The sequence below is a fragment of the Manacus vitellinus genome, unplaced genomic scaffold, assembly GCF_001715985.3.
Source record: "Manacus vitellinus isolate BGI_N305 unplaced genomic scaffold, ASM171598v3 scaffold_39_pilon, whole genome shotgun sequence".
Classification (NCBI taxonomy): domain Eukaryota; kingdom Metazoa; phylum Chordata; class Aves; order Passeriformes; family Pipridae; genus Manacus; species Manacus vitellinus.
The window spans coordinates 4,500,056-4,520,742 of NW_021940534.1; the positions used below are offsets into that span (position 1 = coordinate 4,500,056).

Genomic DNA, 20,687 nt, shown 5'->3' on the forward strand with positions numbered 1-20,687 from the left:
TGTTTTTTTGTGAGGAGGGCCTCTAGGACAAAGCTTTTCTCCCATGCTTTGGGAAGGGAATGGCAGTGGTCAAAGCTCCATCAAGGCTTGCTCTTGGTTGCTACTCTGTGTCACAACCCTGCCATCTACCTTGTTTTGGAGGCCACCCAGCTCCTCTTAGCATTAGCCTGACTTGTGCTATGACGCTGCCTGGTCTGGCAGTGGTTCACCTGCAGTGTATTTCAGTTGTGCAGCAAGCATTAAGGCCAGGTGGGCTCAAACTTATTTGCTGTTGTGTTTGAATGTAGTTAAATACCCCAGTGATGCTGTTAACAGCATCCCTGCAGCCGCCTTCGTTGTTGAGACACTTTCCTAGTGCATGCAGTACTTGAGTATACTCTGGACTGCCACAGGAGCCCCCAGCCAGTGGCTTTTAGGCAACAAATTGCTTGTGGGTGTCTTCAGCATAATCTGTGGCTCTGCCAGGCCCAGGTGGAGAAGGAGAGCAAAGTAAGTGGTACTTGTATGTATTTAGTGCTGTTTCTTCTGGGTCAGACAAGGTTTAAGATTATTCCTTGGCTTTGTGAGCAGGGCTGGTATCTACAGGGGGAGGACAGCAGAGGAAGGAGGATATTAGGGCCTAATGAATCCTTCTTGAAGCTCTTGTTTATTATCAGTCTCCAGAGTGGGAATGCATGACAGAAATTCTCTGCTTTCTCCTTTCCTGAGGCAGTATTTCTGCCTTGAGAATTAAAGGGTATGGCTTCAACCAAAAAACAGCAACAGAAACACAGCTGTGAGGATGTGAGTGATGCTTCATCTTAAGAAGAGTTAAGGGAACAGTGCAGCAGTACTACTCAATCTGAGGTCTGTGAGATAAGAGTCTGCAGATACATATCTTTCTGCAACTGCAGGCAATCAATTTGCAAGGGGGAAAAATGCAATAAATTAGTATTTCAGGCTTAACTTAATGCTTATATGGTTGCGGATGACACAAATGCAGGACCAAGATAAAAGACAACTCCTTTTTTTTTTTTTTTTAATTTTTGGGATGGGGGGCTGGGTGAGTTGTTTGTTTGTTTGATGGGTTTTTTTGTTTTGTTTTGTTTCTCCTTGAGAAAATCTTAGTGGTCCTTGGATTAAAAATTGTTCAGAATGTTTTGCTTGTAAGTTGTAGCTAATTGTTGTCCATCTCTCACCTTGTTTGCAGCCTACACTGGCACATTTTTAAACACTGGGCTTGAAAGGGAGAGCTAAGGGAGCTGTCACTATGACTTGCTTGACTTGGCCAAGTGAACAGCTTAGCTTTTCCCAAACATGGGTATGTCTACAGTTTGCATGACTTTGTTTAGTTGAGCTATGTTTTTCTCCTCTTGGCTTCTTTTTTATACAAAGTTTTTCTCAAGTGAAGTATTTTGGATTAGATGAGATTTACAAGGAGGAGTTAACATTACATTTCAAGGTTTGCTTCTGCAATTGCATTGGCTTACTGACATCATATCCCCTGGGGTCAAACCTCTGGGCTGAGAGCCAGTATTTAAAAAGACTTTTTTTCAGGGTGGAGGAATATCGTGTAATTTCACCCCCTATGAGTTCGACCTCTCCCTCTTGTGCTGCTTGTTCATTATTTCAGATTCTACTTCTACAACATGTAAGAGAAGACTGTTTTAGCCCTTATTGTGATCCTTCATGCTTAACCATCTGCTTAGAAGGCATTGATGATACTACATGCAGCTTGATTTCCTCCTGACTCATTTCTGAATTGCTGGTACATCCCTGTATGCTGTTAAGGCATCTTTGAACCTCACTGTGTCACAGCAGTATACATGAGGAGTAAATCTACTGAAGTCAGTCAAGTAGTACCAGCGTGAAACTGGAGTGACCAGAAAATCATGTCTCCTTTCTTCTGGATTATGTATAGCAGAGAGGAGTGAAAGCTTCAAGTGAGCAGAAAAAATTTTGAAAGCAGCTTTTTGATTTCCCTACTAAAGAGACTGGCCAAGTATAGTGAAAGTAATTCCAGAGACCACAAGCTGATTTGAAGTGTGTCCCTGGAGTTGCATAAACAGATGGTGCATTATTCATGAGCTAACTGAGCCTCTTACCTCCTTAAGCAGACTGGGACCTGCAGAAATGTGCTTACTTCCTTCACCTGGTTGACTGGCCCTCTGGGAAGGGCCTACTCTTTGCAGAGTGGAGTGGAAAGAGCAGAGAAGGCTGCTGATACCATTAGGCTGATTTGCAGTGTGACTTAGGAGCAGTTACGGGAAGCCCATATGAATTCACTTATGACTTGTTAATGCCGTGTTTGTCAGACAGCAGTCAATGGGGATCAGAAGCCTGAGGTACACAAAAGCAGTGCAAAAGGCAAAGACTGCCTAGGCACCAGAGTACCTGTGTGTCACCCCCACGGGCTCACATCATCTCATCCTTGTTCCTCCTGCATCTCACTTGCAGAAAACAAAAATAACAGTAATTTTCGTTAGAAGCTGGTGAATGTGCCCTCCTTCAGTGTGTTTTCTGAATCATAACCTTGTAGAAAGCATACCTCTCCCAGCAGGAATTCAGCAAATCCATTAACAGGCTTATGACGCTGGATCTGTTGTGAGATGTTTCAGTTCAGCTGACCATAACCTAACCAGAGAGCAGAGGGAACTGCCCTTGTTTGCTCCCATAGCTATGATGCTTGTGTGGGATGCGCCATTTCCTTCATGCTGTGTTTGTCAGTCTTGCAAGCTCCACATCCGACTACTTCTTTGGTAGCTGCTCTCCTCTCTGATTTTAATCCAGCAACAATAAAATTACATTTACTTCCTCTCCCATCCTCCACTGCTTACTTTACCATCTAAGCACTGAGCTACAACAGTTGTAAGTTCATGTACCATCAACAAAACCTACTAAAATAGTGTGATCAGACAGAGACCAGATTAATGTTGTCACTTGAATGTATTCTACTGAGTTTTATTTAGTGTTACATGTGTAACAGTGGGTATTTTAGCTGGTACAGATGTGTGATGATGTGTGACTGCCCTTTCTTGTAATAGTCACAGTTCATTAGGAAGAAATAAGTGTACACAGAGACAGCTGGCATAATCATGGCATACTGGAAGAACAGGTCATATTACATCCTTGCAATAAGCTGCTGTGGATTCATCATGAAAACAACTGTTCAGGTTTGAGTTTGTCTCTGACAGACAAGCTCTCTTATTGTGTCATATGTTCATAGCCATTTGAGACAGACAAAGTTGTTGAGGTCACCTAACCAATCTGCTGGACAGAACAGAGTTTTCTCCAAAGCATATTTTTGTCATATATCTAATCTTAAATATTTTCCCTGAGAGATATTCCATCTCCCTGCTGGAAGAGGTACCTTTGTAGTCAGGCTATATTGTCCTTTATTAATTCAGTTGCATAATTTCCATGTAACTCCAGTTTTTAATATCTTAATGAGTTCCCATCAATCCTTGATGTCTCATTCTTTGAATTCACATCTGTGTGTATCAGAGATTTCTACATTAATGTGTCATACCTGTCTTTCAGTGCGATTAATGAAATTATCTCAGTTTACTAATGCCTTGCGTAATCATTTGAACTGCATTCAGATGCCATTAAAGTGGGTTGGGGGTTAGACCACTGTGACAGGAAGCCTTCAAGCTGGATAAACCTCCAGATTGGTTTCCAATTTAAGCCATATCCCAGAGGTGTAGTAAAAAGCAAAAAAAGCTGTTTTCATGATGCTGTGGTTGCAGTTCATCTTCTAGTGTGTGATCAGATGACCCATGAGAGGATCCAAACCATTTAAGGCCTGCAAAATCAATGCTGATTATGTAAGCAGTCACTGTTTTGGAGTATGGATCAGAAAAGTATGCACAAGGAAATTGTAGTGTGTTTTCCCAGACTTTTTGGAATGACTGCTAACAAGGGACTGTATTTTCACTCTGTACTGTTACAAGTGGTGTGCAGGATGTGGTGTGTGTTCACACTGCACTGTATGAAGGCAGCCTGCACGATGATGCTGGATCTGACATGCTTGTTGATCACAGCCATGTCAGATAGGTAGACAGTAACTGTGATTTTTCTTTTTTGTCTCTTCAGCTTAGTCTATTTGTTGCAAGCCTGCCAGCAGCTCTTGCCATTCAATTGAGTAATGTTCTAGCAGCATTTGAGAGCTGGCAGAAAAGGGTGATGATCAGATGCAGCCAGTTAAAAAAAAAAAAAAAAAAGCATATGCTTTACAGGAACATTTGTTCTGTATCCCTGAGCTGAAGATGAAATTTCACAGCGTCAAGGCAGAACAGTCTTATGAGGGAGATAGTGGCCTTTTGGAAGGCTTACTTAAATACTGGGTGCACTGAGAGGGCATGTCAGCTCTGCATTTAGAAGCTCGAGGGTTTTGCTATGTCAGGAAAGCCAGAGGTGGATACAGCCTACTGAACATAGAGGACTTGTTAGTGAACATGTTATGTGTGTTACAGAAATACAGCTAGTGTAGATGGGATCATGTTAAACGTTAGTATGGTAGTACTGGACCCTGGGGATGTGTAGGTGTACTCCCCAGGTTGTATCAGCACATTACAAAATATATGTAAAGTTGTAGCTGAGGTGATACCTCATGGTGGGAGAATCTCTCCTCAAAAGAACCCCCCCCTTGGTTGCTCTGCTGAGTTTCATGGGTCAGTGTCTCTTGTTTCTGTAACGTACTGTGGGGCACCAGTCTCATAATGTAATCAAGTTAGGTACCCATCCTGTGTCAGTGCTCTCAGTCTTCCTCTCCGAGGGCTGGCTGAGGGCTGTATGAGTATGGAAGTGGAAACCTCCATACTTTTGGGTATTTCAAGCCTTCAGGATTGGATGCAGTGATGTGAATGCTATGGAAAAAATTGTAGCTGCTGTTTTGTTCAGGAGCAGATGTAAGTCTCTGGGGATGTCAGTCTCATGCTTCCATCAGCTTTAAATTCACGGAATGGTAAAATGCAATTGTATTATGAGACCCAAATGTAGTACATGAAGAATGTATGGCACATTAAACCTGTCTGGTTCATACAGAAACTCATGTATAATTCATAGTCTTTGTAAATATGTCAGTTTAATGCCTTTCTGGCACCTATCAGCAAAGCTATGTCTCCCTTGGGTTAGTCAGACCTGACAGCTTTTGAAACTAGACCTTGAATTGTGCGACAAATGGTGCTGAACTCTGAACACTACTGAATAATAACTAGTTTTGAATTCAGAAAAAAGAATTCTTACAGTCAAAGCCATTTTATTGAAGTTCTTCATTGTCTCCTTGGGACAATTTTAAATCTTAATCCTTGTTATGATGGAAAAACCCTTACTTTTTTAGTAGAGCAGGATTGCACTAGCACCAACCAAGCTTTGGTTATTCTTGTCTGCAACACATTCCACCAACATCAAGAAGTGTAATGAAGTTGTTGGTCATCTGATAGTTCTTTCAGGCATTTATTTGTAGTTTAACTAATATGTACAATATTTTCCCATAGACTGTAGCTCCTGAATAAGAGTCACTAGCTAAACTGTGACAGAAATGTGCCATGCCATAAAGCTCTTGGTGACTGGTGTGATGGGTGCCTACTTTTTATTAAATGAATTGCCTCTATTCTGTGGACAAATTGAGCTGTACTTACACAAAGCCTCTGAGAGTGCATGAACTTATGTGTTTGGTGCTTGCTCCTTTAAAGTGACAACATTGGTCTTTTAAGTAGTCCACAGTAAGCAGCAGCTTGGTTTAGTCGCTGCTCCTCTGAAAAAAATCAAGTCCCAAATGTATAATAGGCACTATGAAAATAATGTTAAATAACAACGTGTTTTACTATTGCTCAGTAAGAGATGCTGAGAACTGTTGAGAGCTGTTGGATGGTAAATTGTTAAAAAACACTGCTCTGCGGGATGCTAATGTAGCCTGGGCTGAAGCCAAAGTCTGTAGAAATCTGAGTTAGGTGTCCAGGGAATTAGCCTGCTTTGGACTGGGTCCTTTGGATGAGATTTTCAGAAGCAGTCAGCAGTGCTCAACTCCATTGACCCTAACTTCAGTGGGAGTGGAGAACCTATTGCTGAGTTTTCCTGATGTTAAATATGCTGGATTTAACATTATCTTTGAGTGACTCAAAGGCACTGAGGGGAGGAAAAATAATCTGCGTTTTTAAGTCAGATACAGTATATATTCTCTCAAGAGCTGGTTTTACAAGTGACTTTACAAGTTGCAAAGCTCTCTTTACCACATGGCCAATATGAATTATTTTCCTGCACACACATGTGTCAAACCAGGGGCAGGGAAAGGGCACTGTTAAATGCAGCTTTTTGCCTGCAGCTGAGACCCCTCTTGCAAAAATTTGATGGGCAGGGAGCTACAGCTAGAGCAAGAGATTTTAATATCTGGAAGCCCTCCCAGGGCACATCTCCTTAAACTCTACTCGTGTTCCTGAGCTCTGGTTTCTTTTGCAATCATCAGGCTGCCATTTATCACATTTTAACAGCCAGTGAAAGTTGTGTTGCAACCTTCCTACTTTGTTGTAGGGTGTCATGGTAATTCTTTATTCTCTATTGAATTCTTATAATTCCTTTCTTTGGGAAACAAAACAAAACCTATCTATAATAAAAACAAGTGCAAATCTTCCTGCAAATACAACAGCACAAAAGCTGGCTGCTGTTTCCCACTGAGGCTATCTGAACGAAGCAGCCTTTCCCCTATCACCTTCAAAGCCCTTGATTTAAGGAAGGGGAGTGATTACTGAATCATTAAGCATAATGGCTATTTACTTTTGGAAACAATGGACTTGATGAACCACAAAAAATAGCCTAATTTTCAGAAGCCTCTTGCCTTGGAGCAAACTAGCAGAGTTTTGGGATGGAAGTGAGGTGGTAAAAAGTGACCTTTTGTTCTGGGATTAATCACAATGTTTTTTTGTTTTTTTTTTTTAAACTTGAGGATTGATGTGGACCCAAGCATGAAAATGTCAGGCTAGAAAACAAATCTAGCATTTAAAGTAATGAGCACAGAATTTAAAACCTTTTAATAATTACCAGTTCTCAAATTTACCTGACAGCTTGCTAGGTTTTCCTGTTTTCACCTTGTATATGTTAGACATATCGATTTGCTCTGTCTGCAGTAGGATTGTGCCATGTATTCATCAATATGTGGGAAACTGCTCCTATTTTGTAGAGTCATAGAATGGTTTGTGTTGGAATGAACCTTTAAAGATCACCTACTCCAACCCTCCTGCCATGGCAGGGGGACATTCCACTATATTGGTTTGCTTAAAGCGCCGTCCTACCTGGCCTTGAACACTTCGATGATGGGACATCCACATTTAGGTGTTTAGTCGTGTCTACTTCGGTTACAGTGTAATTAAAATGTGCTGGGACCTGTGTAGGCAAGGGTAATGGAGAGGGTGTTACTGTGCTAATTAGTGTGTTATTGTAAAATAAGGGATACTGCTGGATTTGCTGTGTGCACTGGATTGAATTACAAGCTGAAGGTAGTAGTGGTGGGATAGCAGAATTATTTTACTTCCAAATCCTCTGATAGTCCACACATCCTCTGTGCCTCTGGAGCTTGGAAGACGTGTTACCTACAGCATGGGCTGAAACAGTGACTATTGCTCTGTTGTAAGCGATTTTGGTGTTTATATGGATTTATTTCTCAGGGTATGTAGTCTGAGATTTAATCCTGACTTGCAGACTGGGAGTAAGCACCACTGCAAATTCAACTGAAAAAGTGTTTGGCCTTTCAGAAGGGGTCCTGACAGGGTGCTTGTCAGAGGTACAGATGTGCATGGCACATCATGCTGCTGTTCATGATGATTGCTGTGAAATAATCACAATTAGTTGTATGTAAACCTAAGGAAGAAATACTTATAACAAACTGTGCAATGGCAAGCAGAGAAATAACCCAGCAAGACCAAAACTGTGAGAAAAAGACAACAGTTTTGAACCTGTGTTTGATGGTTCTTTGTAGGCAAGCGACTTGTCAAAAAACTTCTGTGAAAATGCTACAAAAGTGGAGATAATCACAGTAATCCAGGTTTTATATGCATTTGATAAAATGGTATGGCTGTACCTTTGGCTTTGGCAATTTAGGTTTGCAAGTTTAAGCCCCTTGCATTTTATGAAACCCTAGGCTACCTTTTGATGCCCATGGATGCTTTCTTCTTGTGGAGAACTCCAGATGTTTTTCTTGTCAAGAGGCAGACAGACATGTTATCATTGCCTTTTTTTGGGCCTCTCCTGGGGTACACAAACCCTATCAAATGATATAAATTGAAATTTGTGATCACTGTTTGAAGCTGAAGTCTCCACCAGTACCAGTATTGAGGGCAGATGTTTTGTTCTTAGACTTCTTATTAGCCGTTTTTGCATAAAATGCCCAATGATTTCACTGTTAGAATATAAGGGTATGAATCTCATTTATGCTACTGCAGTTCCTCCTATTGTAAAGTTACTTTAAAATGCTCCTGTAGCAGGTATATAAATATTTTAAAGCTGTTTTAGACTTAGGGGACTGTAGTGAATTGACCTCTGGGTTTTTAAGAATCAACCTCATAATATCTCTGAAGGGGATTGTTCTACTGGCATCTGATCATATGTTCCAATTTATAGGGAATCTCGGTTTTTGGGTTTTTTTTTGGTGAGCACTGCAAGCTTAACTCTGTCAACTGGCTGAACTTTTAGTATAGGGACAAGGTTATCGTTTGGTGCTTGTTGAATGAGTGAAACCTTCCCACTTCTGCTGCTGTCTTTGCCTTCCAGGAGACACATGAAAGGCTCTGGCAGAGCCCAATTTTTTTTAGTTCAATTTTAGATCATTTCAGCATTTATTGTTCTTCCTGCTATTGCTTAGTTCAAGTGACATTATGCAATCCAGCTTGTCTCCATACAGTGGATGGGCTTCTGTCACACTCTTGGTGTTCCCTAAGTTCTAATGAACTTCAGCAAATAAATGCTTATTCTTTCCTGAATGCAAGGAATTAGATGCTTAATAATATGTATATTGGCAGTTTCATTTCAGATATAGGTTCCTAACAGCTTTATGCTGAATCAAAGGACTGATTCTAAACTACAATATGGCTAATTTGTCTAAGAAAAAAACATTTTTATAATAAAGTAGTAACTTTGTGATCTTTCTTTAGAAAAAACAAATAAGCGTGTGTATGTGTATACAAAAAGGAAGACCACTGCCCTTTTAAGAATTGCATGCACCTTTTGAGTAAATTTAAACTGCTTTACTGCAAATGCTTTGTTTTATTGGCAGTGTGCAGTCATGGTGCTTAAAGGTGATCTAAGGTGTATAGAAAAGCACAATATCTAATATCTGATGAAGCTGGGGAAAAAGCCCAAGCTTTCAAGCCCACAAACCTTTGTGTTGTGGGTTGGGTTTTTTACTGTTGTTGTTTTTGTGTTTTGAGGTTTTTTTGAGTGTTACAGAAGCCTTAATGAGTGAGACAGACATTCTAAACTTCATCAGACTTTCTGTTCTTTAGTTTAATTTTGCATCCTGGGCAGTGAACCATGCTAAAGCTCTTTCCACTTCACTGGTGCATGCCGGAAAAGTGTAACTGAGAGCTGATGTAGTTCAAGCAGACACTGCAGCAAAACTCCCTTCTGACACTTTTTGCCATTCAGGCTTTTGCCAATGCTGCCAATTCACCTAAAAGGCTGGATTAAAAATATCTTGCACAGTCAGACAGAGCTGGTTAATCTGTGCTTGGTTTATATGTCTGAACAAGCAAAACGTTCTCATTGATGACTGGATATGCTTTTGACTCTTGCCATTGACTTGTTTTAGGACCTTCTTGTACTGTAGATTTGACCACATTTGAATGTGTTCTATCCTTTCAACACACACAGAAGACAAAGACTATCTTCAGGCAGGAGAAATGGCTCTCGCATCTCAAGCATTCTGGACCATAGCAGCAGAAGGCCCAGGCTCTCAAGTCAAGAAGGTGGGAGCTCAAGAACAAAACCAGAGTGAGCGTCACATTTTTTTCTGCCCTGGCACTCAAAACTGTCCCCAAATACCAACATGTTTAGTTGGTGCCCTGCATGGCCTAACCTAGCCAGGCTGACAGTCAGCAACAGTGAAGCTGCAGGAGTACAGACATCAGCACACCCTGTGCAAAGTCACCAGGTATCCTTTAGTCTGTGAGAGTCCATGCTGCTGTGATTTCATTGCTATTGCTGCTAGAGTAAAACTCACTGAAGCACGTCAACATGTGTGGCTGTCATATTGCGGCTTGCAGTGTAGACATAACCTTGGAGAGCACTGGTAAGGTGCTGTCTCCATTGACTCCCATGGTTTAGAAAGGGACTTTTGACAAGTGATAGGATGGGGGGAATGGCTTTAAACTGAAAGAGGGTGGGTTTAGGTTAGATATTGGGAAGAAATTCTTTACTGTGAGAGTGGTGAGGCACTGGAACAGGTTGCTCAGAGAAGTGGTGGATGTCCCATCCCTGGGAGTGTTCAAGGTGAGGTTGGATGGGGCTTTGAGCAACCTGGTCTAGTGAGAGGTGCCCCTGCTAATGGCAGGGGGGTGGAACTAGATGGTCTTTAAGGTCCCTTCCAACTCAAACCATTCTGTGACTCCAGAATGTGTTATAAGCGCTCACCTTTAAAATGGGGACAAAACTTAAGGTAGAATACAGGTGGGAATCCCCATGTAGACTTTTTCTTGATTATTCACATGCAGAGTGGTGATTTCATATGGTAGTATTGTATATGACATTGACTCAATAGGCTAAACTCAGGCTTGGCTTCTACTTGTTGAGTGGTTATGAAACCTGAAATAATTATACTATCAGAAGCACTGCTGCTGCAGCTGTATAGTTATAAAGGTGGTTTACACCAGTGTAGTTTCTTGCTTTAAGACAGGTGGAATAAGCTATGCTAAAATAAAGCATGATACAGATAAAACTCTTTCCGCAACAGAGGAATCTGTGAATACTTGGGAAATGTTTTAAGAATTATTTAAGAGTTTAGACTAATTGTTTCCTGATTCTGTGGGTGGCCACTAAACTAGATTAGAATACTTCTACTCTAAAATATTTATCTTACTTTAAAATTTCAGATTTACATTCAAATAGCAGAAGTAGTGGTATATTTTGCTTGCTCACTTATACCTGTTGGCTGTTTTGGTACACGGGTGTCATGGTTTGAAAATTGTCCCCCCCTAGGAGTTGGGGGGCCTAGAAGTGATTGGGTGCCGGGGCAGTCTCCCCTGGAGGGCCAGTCACTGCTCGTTTTGTTCGCTCCTGTGAATAATCATATATACACAACTGGTAAAAGTTGTTGGCAATCGGTCTGTCCGGCTGCTGCTGTACCTGCTGCTGTGTGAGTGCGTGGGTGTGAGAAGGCCCAGGGGTGGCAGGGCCCCCTTTTTTTCCCCTTCCGGAGGGAAGGGGGGTCCTGCGGCCCACAGCCCTGGCTAAGCCAGGGTTGGAGGCAGCACTGGAGTGAGTGTGTGTTGTGAGGGAAGGGACTCACAGCACCTGAAGGTAAGAGGGAGCGAGGAGCCAAGCCCTCTCTCCCCGCCCCCTTTGTAGCTAGATTGCAGAGGGAGCTGCTTCTTTTCCCTCTCACTGTAAAGTGGAGGGGAGGCTCGGCCTTGGAGCCAAAGTGGACGGGCTAAATGCAGCTCGGTGCCAGGGAGATAACCCCAGGTGAAATTGGAGATGGGCCAGAGAAAGGCCTGGAGGATGTCCTTGCCATGATTTAAACGGAGGACAGCCGAAAACTCGGAGGAGACATGAAGATTCCAAGACGCGTATGTGTGAGAAGCTGAACAGCACGGAACTGAGGTATGAGAGAATCACACAGCAGAGACTGACATGGAACCAAGGAGGACAGACTCAGAGCTATCTTCTTGGACTTCCTAAGGAAGAAAAGACTGCAGTAAACAGCTGGAGGTTGGTGGAGGAGTGAACCCTTTCCCCTGAACACTCCCACGAGAGAAAGATTGGTTACCTATCAGCCTGAAGGGCTTTTCCTGGACTGAATTAAGGGAAAAGCTTAAAGGGACTGATAGAAGTGTATAATATTATATATATAGTTGCTTTTAGCTTGTACAGTATATTTATTTGTGTAAAATAAAATGTATATACTTCCCCTTTTCCCCTACAGAAGCCTCTTGCCTGAAAGTTTCTCTTCAGTGTTGAGATAAACATTACTTCTGCACTGTATTACCATTAATTAATGGAACAAACATACAACACGTTGTTGTTGTGTTACATGTTATAATACCATAGGCCATATCTGGCACACAAGCAGGACTGTACTGTGCTAGGCACTGTATCAGCACAGAGCAGAAAGCTGATTCTGTCTGATGAGCTTTCCATCTTAACAGAAATCAATATATAACAGATGGATATAGATGGCGCATAGGGGAGCCCAGAGAAGACAAGGGCATAATGTTTTTCCCAAGCCAGATGTCAGTTCTGATGTAGGTGGCACTGAAAAGTTGACATGAATAAAAGGAGGAGACAAGCAGTAGCAGCAGAAAAGGCAGGATGAAGCATGGAAGCACTTGTTGGAAAATATGATAGTTGGGTGATAGTGGAAGGCTTCACGGGGTGATCAGAAGCAGGAATCGATGCCTCAGTAGCAAATGAGGAATGATAAGGATGAGAGTAAGAGATGGAAGGCTTGAAACCAAAGATAAGTTTGATGCAAGAATGTGTCTCAGAAAGAGCTGCTGATAGTGACAGGCTTGAACTGTGATCTTTGCCAAAGCCCTTTGGGTGGAAGAGAACAAGATTCTCTTTATCGTGACTGAAGGAAATAATGTTGGAGTCACCGAGATGTTTGGTACCGGACGCTTGAGAAAGGAAGAACTGTACAAACACCATGTAAAAAATATATTCAGGATATGCTGTCCATCCCCCTGCGTTAACATAGGCTAAAATGAGATGGGGAATTTAAAGTGAGTTTTCTGTTACTAACTACACTGCTTGCAGGTAGCTCTGCTTGGGAACAACCCATTTTTCTATTTTGCTTTACCCTTTTCAAGTGAAACTGCAGAGGCATGTTTCTGATCCAGAAGAAAAGTGTCCTCCTGTGGAGTTGAGGAAATCAGGAGATGCTATTCGGTAAGCTCTATCTCAGCAAGACCTCCAGTCTACTCCAGATTTGTATACCTAAATGCAGCGCATATCCAAGATGACAGCTAATGGTACACTGATGAGCTATGTTGTCCTCAAGATGAAAAGCAAGAGGAGGTGAAATTTGATTCAAAGTGAAACAATCCCTTTTACTATGTTGTGCTTGAGCTGAAGGCTAGATGTTGTGGATATGCTGTCCAAAAGACAGGCCAAACATTTACTTGAGGGCTGAAAGTGAGAAGCCTGGAAATAGTTGTACATTTTTGAGCGTCAACAGTTCAGATACAGTTGAAACATCAGATAAAATTAGCCAGATATAAAATGCAGAGGAGGCAAAAAAAGCTGATGAGAGTATTGTATGTAACAGGACCACAGAACGTGCGGAGGATGTTGAGAGCACAAGTAAAGCAGGAGAAATCAGATTTGGACAGAGTCATAAAATTATGGCTTTTACGTGTCCTGAGAGACAACCTGAGCAATTGTATTAGTACTGTTGTAGTATTATAAGGTCATATGATGAATACTTTATATTGTTTGTGTGATACAGAATATAAGCAATCAATGGTTATACTAGCACTCTAATGTTGGTACCAACAATTGAATTAACATTGTGGGTGAGTAACCAGACAAAACCTTATTCTATGATTAATTGCTCAGTGCCAGCACTACCGCTCCATTAGGGAAGAGTGCAATTTTTTTTTTTCTAATTCTGTGAAAGATTTCAACTGTAATCAATGGGAATTTCTGCCCTTAAGAACCAAGCAATGTAGTGCAATGTAACTGTTTCATTACCCTGTGCTATCATTAATTATTAAACTTTCCAAGAAGTGAATATCTGTTTAGTCAAACATAAACTATAACATGGCTTGAATTCACTATTCTGTTTGTCTGTATCATGCAAAGCAAGTGTAAAGCTACTGCCATTTTGATGTGATAACAGTTTGTGCTCTGCTTGTTTCCTGTTCTAGTACACAGAGTAATGCAATATATAGTACAGTCCAGCTGTTACGGGTATGGTTAAGTACCAGGAACAAGGCTGAGGCAGAAACAGAGGATCATGCACAAGGATATTCTGCACAAGGAGCCTTTCCTCTTAGCTGATCCTGCAGTTTAGGCTGGATTTTGCCTTGTCTTTGCAAGCAGAGAAGTCAAGATCTGTTAGGTGCTACCAAATGAGGAAGGCTAATGCTTACTGCTGTTTCTAAAGGGTTTGGTGTAATTTCGGTGTGATCACCGGCACTTGTAGGTATGACATTTTGATTCTTATTTTCCTTCCTCTTTCTGATAACCTTTGCCCTGTTCTTCCTCAGTCTGCTACATATCAGATAGATTGTAGTCACAGGGCTTCTGGCTATTTTCTCTTAGACTACAGAAAGTTGTGTTTTAGTTTGTTTTTTAAAGGTAAAAAGAAAGGGAAATGATTGAATGCCATACCCTTTACTGGAAACCTGTTCTTGTGTGAGCAAAAAGTTTCCCTTTTGGGAAACATTCAGGCTGAGTTCACAAGATTTGCTCCTGGGAGCTTGTTCAGCAGCTGGATCTCCTCTGCCTTTGTAAACCTTACAGAAAGTATTTCTAAACAACTGATTATCACAGAAATTCCCAACCTGTCAAGAAGCAGTAGTAATTGGCTTTGGGAAAGCAGTTACTGATCCGTAAAAGCAGAATAATTACAACAAGCAGCAATTACCGAAATCAAATTTCACTCTGCACTAACTGCCCTTGCATATTTATTATACTGCAGTTGGCTACTTCCCATGTAATTCTATCACTGGGCTACCACTAATAATGCAATTTTAAATCCATTGGTAACAAACTGATCAAGTCATTAAATTTCATCACCCTTTGCTCAGCCCTGCTTTACAGAGCCATAGTGACCTGCTGTTAGTGAAACTTCTGCAAAACTTTGGCAGCGACTCCCACAGACTATGGCGGTGGCACCATTTTACATCCTGAGATTCTCTGAGTCACGTTAAGATTCAGGAAACAACCATATAAATAGAGCTCTCCAAACAGTACCTTTACATCATCATCATGTGTTTCCAGTAGGGGGATAAATACTTCCTCATTCCAGTGGTGACATCACTTTTCCAGACCCTCTCTAAAACTAAATATAGTCATAGAAAGTGTCTCTGCACTTACAAACTGAAGTGGTTGAATCATTTAGGACCCTGGAGAATGAGAGAGGATATGCTGTATTGCACATACAATTGCATTACACCCTGTAATACAGGGTGGCTTTGTTGTCATTAGTAAAAAAGAGAGGTGTGGTCCTGAATTAAAGTGTAAGTTTGGAGGTCACTAATTTGTTATGTACAGACTGGCCTTGCGCAGATGATTCTGTCTGTTTGTCTGTCTGTTTGATCCGTAGAAAATGCTGCCCATCTGAGTACCTTTCACTTGGAGGAAGTTGCAGCCCCCAGGCAGTTTTGTGGCATTTCTGGTAATATCCACTTTTACATGCTAAGCTCAACTGGCAGTAGCATTCCCTTTGAAGGGAATGGTGAAGAGGAAAGGCATCCTTTGGGTCTTATTTTGATGATTGCTGAGCATGTGCAGTCTTATCACTCAGAACTCCTGAGAAGCAACTTTGCTGCAGGCTTCTGTGGTTGACTCTTAGATTCAGAATATCAAAAATTGGTGGTCAGTCCTGAAAGTGTTGAATTCTAACATTATAGTCTCCCTTTCACTTAAAAAAGACATTGGATAAATAGTATTACAGATAGAATAAAATAAGATACAATCAAGTGTTTGGGCCCTGTACAAAAGTCAGTAGCATTCATTAGATCAAAAGAACTAATGAAGTGTCATGCCAATGAGCAAATCTCCTAACACTTAACCCTTCCAGGGTTATAACTGCTCATTCCCCTACCTTAATTCTTCTGATGTTACCAACCACAGTGGAGTTTCTGTATATTGACATCACGTCAAACTGAAGGGATAGTTCCATTCCAGTTTTTGGATGTAGAAATACACAAAGAACATCACTGTTCAGGCCTGTAATTTGCCAGATGTCTAGGGGAGCTGATAATCTGGAGAGATCAGAGCTCTGCAAGGCGCACAGCACTACTGCCCAAAGCCTGGGGAGGAATGCCTTGCTCCACACTGGACTTCTAATCAAGGAAGGTTGCAAGGACAGTTTTTCACTCATAAAAGGAGAAGGTTAAAAAGGACTTCCAATTCTGGCACAAAATCATCAGGCTAAACTAATCAGCATGCTTGTTTGCCTGTTGATATCCGGAATGCTTTTCTACTCTGCTGCCTTTTCACAGAAATACTGGTGTTTGAGCCACTAGGGAAAAAAAAAAAAGGATGCCAGGTGACCAGAAAGCATGTTTCCTTGTCATATGCTTTCTTAATAGGAATGCCAAGACCTCTCTTTATATCTACCTTTCCACAGTTTTCTAAATAGCACTTAACTACAAGATTTTTGGCTGGTATTTTGAGAGAATTAAATCTTCCTCTAAAAAAAGCCCTAAAGAAGTCTGAAGAAGATTTTCAAGAAGAAAACTTGGTGGAAAAAATACAGCTCTCAATCCACCTGGAAACTTCAAAGGGAGCACCTTTTCACTCCAGCATGCCTTGCAGTCCTCTCAGACAGTGGATTCCAAATGAAGACAGAGGACCCCAAACAACTTGTGCCTGGGAGGAGGGGTGCTGTGAGTCTAGCTGATGAACTAAGTTTGGGATAGTGAACTGGGTAGAGTGAGATATACCATCAAATGCAAGTTTTCTAATCAGAAGAATTGGAGAAAACCACTGCCCAAAGGCTTTTCTCTATACCAGAGGGTTGTACTCTTCTAATTACATGTTCAGGTAGTCTGTATATAGAGAAATGGAAGACTGCTTCTGAAGTTTTGCACCTTAACTTGCAGATGGAAGGACAAATATTTGTAGGAAAGACGACTGGCAGGTGCTGCTCAAGTCTTCAGAATTGTAGAATCATTTAGGTTGGAAAAGATGTTTAAGATCATTGAGTCTAACCATTGTCTCAGCACTGCCAAGTCCACCACTAAACTGTGTCCCTAAGTGCCACATGTGCACACCTTTTAAATACCTGCCAGGGTGGTGACTCAACCATTTCCCTGGGCCACCTGTCCCAGTACTTCACCTATTGGTGATGAAATTTTATCCTAGCTTCCAGTCTAAACCTACCCTGGTGCAACTTGAGGCCATTTCCTCTTTTCCTTTCTAGCAAGGACCAAATGCATCCTGCAGATAAAATTCTGATGAATTGCATTCAGTTTGAATCCCTCTCATAATTCATTTGGATCTGGCAAATACATATTTTGTAAAGCATATATTGTGATTTATGAGGGCATTTCTGATCTATGATCATTTTTTTTCCCCACAGACAGTGGGGGCTCAATCACCAATTTCTGAAATGCTACCTTTTCAGTGCTGAAAGGTGCCTCTTGTCAAGCAGCACAAAGAAGTGCTGCCCAAGCTAACTGAGCAAAGGGAGGGAGTCGCATGCTTGCTGTCATTATGGGGAAGTTTGTAGGTAAATGGTAATTTTCCAAACCAGAATTTGGCATGGTAAAACTAATATATTCTTCCCCTGAAACAAAAAGACTGTAGAATTGTTACTAGGCATAGTGATTTGATCTCTCTGAGATCCAGCAGGAAGCAAATTGGGAAAAAGCAAACAGCAGTGTGTCTGCTTGCAGTTCCCACATCTTGCTTGCAGAAGCCTTACCACTATTTGTGTGTTTCTGGGTATTGCAGGGAAAATGTCATCCTTCTCAGCCTTCAGGTTACCCACTCTCTAGCAGTAAGCAGTCTTTGTGCTACCTGAAAAGGTCTGTGTGTGAGGCATCAGGTGCAGAGAGACTGGAAGAGATTCTTGTGAATTGCCAAGAAATATTCTGCTGTAGTAACTACACAAGAAAATTAAGATTAGTGTAAATTCAGCATTGATGTGTTCAGCTCTGTCTCACAGGGAAGATATTTTTATTGTTTCCTTGCCCGTGCCCTGCCCTCTGACCCAGGTAATGCTGTAACCAATGGCTGCTGTACTCTCCTGTCTGATCTGCGTTCAGGAGGGATTTGAGGAGAGAGAATGGTTTTAATTTCTTCTATCCTGTTAAGCTAAATTGGGCTGCGCTTACAGCTCTTGCATTTTAGCGTGTGGCATTCCCCGGTACATCCCTTCTCTGTTTCCAATAGATATCCCTTATCAAAGGAGACAGCATCTGGCGTAAGCTCAGGGAACTGGAGTATTTAGGACTCTCACAGTTAGCCCTGTGTCTCTTGGTGTTTGTTTGTTCTTAGGAAGCTTTTGTAGGATGCAGGGACTGGCAGGATGTGGAAGCATATGATGCGGTCAGCCCTGGATTACGGTTTATTTTGTAAAGCGTTTTAGCCTTGAGTGACATTAATTCTTTTGCCTCCCCTGGCTGTAAGGAGTAGGGAGATTTGCCACAGAGCAGGCCAGATTCAGGTCAGTGATCTAAACAAGTTTGTTATTTATTTTCCTGTAGCATCTGAGGCACCTTTCAAGACCAGTACAAGGGTATTTGAAGGGTGTAAATATATATATCCCTTCCTCTGAGAGCTTATGACCTTATTGGACGCAAAGACAGGCCAGGAGGAAATTTTAAGTTAAACAAAATTGCTTAAATTTTAGCACAGAAACATATATCCTGATGCTGGAAGAAAGAAATACCAGGAAACTTTCCAGCCATTGTTGGGGCATAGCTTTATCATTAGAGCATTTTTGGGACAGCGCATTCAGCAGAGCAAAGCAATACTAAACTACTTATCACCTCACATCTATGCAGACAGTATGTGCTAAATCATCAGGAAATGTCTTCTGCCTGTATTTCCAACTAGAGCAGCATCAGCGCGAGCCCTGCATGCTTCCAGCAAGAGACTGCTGTGAGCAAACCACAGAAGAAAACAGCTAAAGAGCCCCTTTCTCCTTGCAGCTTTTGGGGAAAATCTTTTGTTTAAACAAAGGGAACAGAGCCAGTAGTGCCTGGAAGGATGCAGGCTTCCTGCTGAGATGTAAATCACTTTTGGTTCTGTCTGGAAGATGCATTCTGGGAACAGAAGTGAGTGACTGGAGGAGTTGTGAGGTGGGAAAAGTGGTTGGTAACAACCTTTACACGGTGGTGGCTTTGTATACACCCAAAAGGAATGGAGAAGTTTCTCATCTGGTTACCAAAGGGGCATGATCTCCATGCAGTTGACTCAAGTTGGAAGAAACAAGTTAAAAGCCTTGCTCTCAGCTGGTGTTTTTGGGTTACCAATTATTATATGTGCACTGTGTGAGCACATGGGAGTCCAGTGTGAACTCAGTGCACCCTGTAAACGTGGAGCAAGAAAGTAGCCCCCTTGGCAGCTGGCTCACAGTTTTATTTGTCATATTTCTTTGTTGTTTTTAAGATGGTTTTCTTGCCAGTGTTGCTGTGTGAAAAACCTGTTTAAACTTCTGGAAGACAGGCTGATAATACATGCAATGTGCTGAGATGCAGAAACAGCAAGTCGGAGGAACGAAGATGGGGGGAGGGAATTTTGTTTAGTCTTTCTTGTTTTCTTTTCCCCCCCCCTCCCAAGCATAGCACAGAAGGTTTCAGCTATCAATGATGAAGATAGTAGTGAGTCACCACTTCTTCAGGCAGATGTGGAAACTTTCCATATGACAGAATTTCTAAAAGCAGGAGTCCTGCCAGGGGCCTGCTGGTGGAGGAAGCTGCCAGTTGGGGCAGGATTTTTTAGGCAAGCCATGGGCACATGCAGTGCTGGTTCCCTGGACAGGATGGGCTGATGGCTGCGTGACTGGTGCGTGCATCTGTGCTAACCCTGATGTAGTCAGGGCAGGTAGTAACACCAATAAAGACATAGTAGAGTGGGCTTATTCAGCACGGGGTAGCAGGTAGTAGATAAATGCCCAGACCCCTAAGTAGGCTTGTACCCTGTGATGAAACCTGCTATAACTTCTTCAACTGGCAAGTTCAAAGTCTGTGTGGAGGTGGCTCTCTGAAGTCCAATTACACTTTGTCTTGCTGTGTAGACAAACCAGGTGTGGTGGTGTGTGGAAACCCTGATGTTTTTCTGCCTTATAATAAAAATATGCCCCGTCCCCTCTCTTCATTTTATTCTCTTGTAATAGTTGGCTAACTTTTTAATGACAATATGAAGCTAGAGTAGGCCTTGACACTTTTGTGTAAGTCAGGAGTAATCCTAAGGAAGGCATTAGTGTTTTCCTGATGCCTAAGGAGCTGGGGGATCCTAAGGGGCTAATAACAAATATTGTATGTATTTTAACTTGCTCTTGAAGGGAATGGCTTAATTCTTGTCACCTTCGCCAGTGTGATACCAGGGAAGGTACAGTGGTGTGGCCAAGGAGACAGTAGAGAAATGGATTTGACCATGGTTTTGGTACTGCAAGTGCCGAACTTCATGAAACATCAGTTGCTTTATGAAAAATCTTACTGGCCTTGCAATTGGACTTGAGCTGCATCAAGGGTGTTTTAGCTATGTATCCTGACTTCAGGGCAGGACTGTCCTGATTTTAGGAATGTTCCCACACAACAGCTGCCGGCACCACTTTAAATAACTTCCTCTATTCCCCAAAATAATGAGAGGTTTCTTTA

At 41.8% G+C, this 20,687-nt stretch overlaps 1 protein-coding gene across 1 annotated transcript in view; it reads left to right on the forward strand.

Moving 5' to 3' along the window:
* Positions 1-14,240: 14,240 nt before the first annotated feature.
* The window catches only part of GFOD1 (glucose-fructose oxidoreductase domain containing 1), a 35,941-nt gene continuing 29,494 nt past the window's right edge, over positions 14,241-20,687 (forward strand). Inside the window, exon 1 of the mRNA XM_008922288.2 lies at positions 14,241-14,332. The gene's annotated coding sequence lies outside the window, so the exon portion shown is untranslated. The remainder of the gene's footprint in view (positions 14,333-20,687) is intronic.